At 35.2% G+C, this 4,577-nt stretch overlaps 1 protein-coding gene across 2 annotated transcripts in view; it reads left to right on the top strand.

The window, feature by feature from the left end:
- Positions 1 to 4,577, top strand: part of LOC106871252 (uncharacterized) — a 191,996-nt gene that overhangs the window by 106,808 nt on the left and 80,611 nt on the right. The window lies entirely within an intron of this gene.

Here is a 4,577-nt window from a genome sequence, read left to right as displayed (position 1 = left end):
CATGTTAATGAACATAATAATACTTCAACTGTTAACATAGTTGATGAGATAAATCTTCCTAGCTCAAACAATATCAATTGCATATCCAGTAATACAACCAACAATATTGATATAATTAATTTTGATAATTGTATTAACAATCAACATAATAATATATATATAGCTAATAATCCCCTTGATTGTAATTGTAGAATTAAGGCCCACTGCCCAGTATCTGGCCGTTGTTTAGCCCGTAACGTGGTCTATAAATGTACAGTAACTACTCCAACTAATAATTACATTTATGTTGGTTGCACAATCAATCTTAAACAACTGTTATACAATCACTTTTCCTTGTTTAGACTTAAACATATGGCCAATAGCACATCATTATCTAATAAAATTTGGGAGTTGAAGGAAAATGGTATTGATTTTAACCTTAAATGGGAAATCATCAGGAGGGCACAACTCTATAGAAATAGTAGATACGGCTGTGGACTGTGCTCTATGGAAATTTATGAAATTTTTAAACTTAAGGATAATCCTAATCTAATTAACAATAGATCTGACCTTAGGGTTCTATGTGTACATTGTTACTCTCGCACCTTTAAATATTTTAAAAAGTAAATCTTGCTAATAATATATTATTTTAATCCCTTTCGTTTCCCAGACTATTAACTACTTTATTTAAGTTATAGCTTTAAAGTATAAACAATTTGGAATACATTTTAACCTTTTCCAACCCACTGATAATATTCCTACATTTCTCTAGCTAATTCTAAGTCTCTTCTATCATATTATCAATTCTGATACCATAGCTTTAATACTCTTAGTTTAGTCTTGATTTTCTAACTTTATTCCTCCCCTTTTTTCTTTCTCCTTCTTTTCCTCCCCTTTTACTTTGATTTGTTTTGGTCATTGATATCTTCTCTTCTTATGGTTTTCTTATAAATAATATCTCTCTTCTACTACCCCACATAAATGTATATCTTATCCTAATTTTACTATAAATGTTTGTCTTATTCTAATTTAACTATTAATGTTCTCTATGGTTTTAATTTTAGTACTTTAGATTGTTGTATTATTCTAAATATACAGACGAATAGATATATTCATAGTAATTTTGTCCCTGTTCTTTTGCCACGTCATGTACCCAGTTATGTATCTATATGTACATGTAGATGAAGGTATGTACATACATGTACATATATATATGCATATACTCATATATTGTTTATATATATATATATACATACAGAGAATTGGGGATTATCTCAATTCTAAATCTACAAACCATTCTAGTAGTGCTGTTTTCGCTATTTTCACTAAAATGCTGAGCTCACAAAAATCATTAGTAAGATAGACAAAATGATTTCTCATATTTTGTCCTTACTCTGTTTTATTGAATTTGGTTTTTATCCATTTAGTGTGTCTATAATGTGTACCAGTTACCTGTTGGAGTCTTTGTAATTCAGTAATCCCCTCACCCTTACTTCTGGAATTATACATATAATTCAGATTATTGTAAATTTCATCATAATTGTTTTTGTTACTATTACTATTATTATTATTACTATTGTTTTTTACGTTTTATCTGCATGTTTGTTACAATCACTTGCCAAGACACACCCGGTGTCATAGAGTGAGTGAAGGACAAGAGATGTTACAATATGACTGAAAGCTTGGGGAGGTGAAGTGGCAGGGGCAGTAGCAAAATATCTTCATGTAATACATTGTTGGCACTCCATCGCTTACGACGTCGAGGGTTCCAGTTGATCTGATCAACCGAACAGCCTGCTCGTGAAATTAACGTGCAAGTGGCTGAGCACTCCACAGACATGTGTACCTTTAACGTAGTTCTCGGGGATATTCAGTGTGACACAGTGTGACAAGGCTGACTCTTTGAATTACAGGCTTAACAGAAACAGGAAGTAAGAATGAGAGAAACTTGTGCTGAAAGAGTACAGCAGGGTTTGCCACCATCCCCTACCGGAGCCTCGTGGAGCTTTAGGTGTTTTAGCTCAATAAAACACTCACAACGCCCGGTCTGGGAATTGAAACCGCGATCCTACGATTGTGAGTCCGCTGCCCTAACCACTGGGCCATTGCGCCTCCACATGTAATACAATACAGATATTCAAATTGGTATAGTTTTTCTAAAGATATGGGCAGTAGTTGTTTAGCATAACCTTTTGGATTTCTCTGGGACATGGTTCTCCTGGGGTATTATCTGGGTGTTTCTGACGTTCCTTTTTGTCATACCTTGGGCACCTATAATAACAGGAACAGTTTTGCTTTAAGCTGCCACATCTTTTGTATTTCATTTTCTAGGTACTTATATTTTCTTAATTTGTCAAATTCCTTTACAGATATTGTTTTATTAGTCTGCAGATATTTTCTTTCTTGTCTTTAATAATTATGTCTGGTCAATTATCCTGAATTGTTCTGTTGGTGTTGATTGGAAAATCCCAGAAGATAGTGACATTTTTACCTTCAACGACTGGCTCGGGATGATGTTCATATCAATAAACAGGAGTGCTGATTTTGTAATGTTTACATATTTTCTAATATAAATACTATCCTACCCTATCTTGGCAATTTTTGTATTCATTGGTGTCTGCACAGGACATCCTGAAACAAGATCATCTATTGTTTCATCAGATGTGTTGCAGAATCTGCATTTACGGTCAGAACCGTTTTGAAGAACATTTGCCTGGTAGTTTCTGGTAAGGAAGCTTTGATTTTGTGCCACCAGTATGAAACTTTCAGTCTTGAACTTCTCAGCTACTGATGGGTTGTTGCTTGGTCTACATCAGCATTTTGACTTTGAAGAATATACTGTCCCTGCAGGGCTTCTGTTTCCACAGCTCCTCAATTTGTTTCTGCCCATTCTTTTTCGCAGTCTGCTTGATCTGTTTTCCTTGTTTGGTGGCAGTGGTTTCAAGTTCATCTAATTATTATTATTACTGAGGCAGCGAGCCAGAAGAATCATTAGCATACTAGACAAAATGCTTAATGGTATTTCACCCATCACTACATTCTTAGTTCAAGTTCTGCGTAGGTCAGTTTTGCCTTTCATCTTTGGGGGTCAATAAATTAAGTACCAGTGAAACACTGGGGTCGAGGTAATCGACTAGTTCACTCCCACAATATTTCAGGCATTGTGCCTTTAGTAGAAAAAAATTATTATTATTGTTGTTGTTGAAGTAGTTGTATGCTGTCAACTTAATGTGACAGTCCCCTGAAGGGAATAATACTACTGTTGGTTAGACCTAGGAAGCTGCACCGCTTCCTGTCGGCCTTGACACATTTCCTGTGTCCTTATGTTTACAAGGGGGAGATGTTTGTCTCCCCCTTGTAAACATAAGGACACAGGAAATGTGTCAAGGCCGACAGGAAGCGGTGCAGCTTCCTAGGTCTAACCAACAGTAGTATTATTCCCTTCAGGGGACTGTCACATTAAGTTGACAGCATACAACTACTTCATCGTATCACTACTGCATAAATCTCTCTGAGAGATTTAGAAATGTATTATTTCTAAAATTGTTGTTGTTGTTGTTTACATATTAATGTTGATGTCCCTTTAAATAATACATATAACTATAATTACACTGTACACTTTTTAAATGATTTCCATAAAAACTTCAACTTCTACATATATATATAACTATGACTACTTTTACGCATATATGAATGCACCTTTGCATATCCGCCTTTGTTTGTGTCGACAAATGCTTAAAATGCTGTTTTTTTTTTTTTTGTGGGGGTGTATATATTAGTAACCATTGTGTGTGAAAGAAAATTTGTTTTGTTATTCTTTTAAAGTATGTCTATCAGTATTCCTGATTTAAAACTGATTGTATACAAATGTATCTTCTTAACATAAATTTGGGTTGCTTTATCTTTTTCTATGAGTGTGTTTTTGTCTTTAAGATCGTAGGTACATTGTATACAGTGATTGTAGTCATGGTTTGGTGAAAGGAGACTTATACATTTGGCCATGATGATTTTGTCTATTTACTGATTACAAGACACCTATTTCTGTCCCTCTATCCACACTCTAGTCTCTCATTACCTGGTTCAAAGTCACCTCACTCAGCACTACTCCCCACTCAGTTGTGGGGTTTTGTTTTGCAAGTTATTTGGTGACCTTGCTCTGACTTGTGTCATGTATAGAGTACTCAGTATATTCTGTAAGATTGGTATTAGGAAAGGCATTCAGCCGTAGAAACCATGCCAAAGTAGATAGTAGAGGTTGATGCTGTCTTGTAACTTGCCAAATCATGCCAAACCATCCTACCCATGCCAGCATGGAAGGAGGACGTTAAATGATGATGATGATGACGATAGAAACTCTGCCAAATCAGATTGGAGCCTGGTGTAGCCATCTGGTTCACCAGTCCTCAGTCAAATCGTCCAACCCATGCTAGCATGGAAAGCGGACATTAAACGATGATGATGATGATGATATATATATATATATGTATATGTATGCATGGCTGTGTGGAAATAAGTACTAGGCTTAAAAAACCTCTCAAGGTAGTGCTCCAGCATGGCCACAATCAAATGTTTGAAAGAAAATTTGTTTTATTTTTTTT

Source organism: Octopus bimaculoides, chromosome 18 (genome assembly GCF_001194135.2).
Source record: "Octopus bimaculoides isolate UCB-OBI-ISO-001 chromosome 18, ASM119413v2, whole genome shotgun sequence".
In the NCBI taxonomy this organism is placed as follows: Eukaryota; Metazoa; Mollusca; class Cephalopoda; order Octopoda; family Octopodidae; genus Octopus; species Octopus bimaculoides.
Note: the sequence above shows the minus strand (reverse complement) of the source record. Positions and strands in the feature narration are given on the sequence as shown.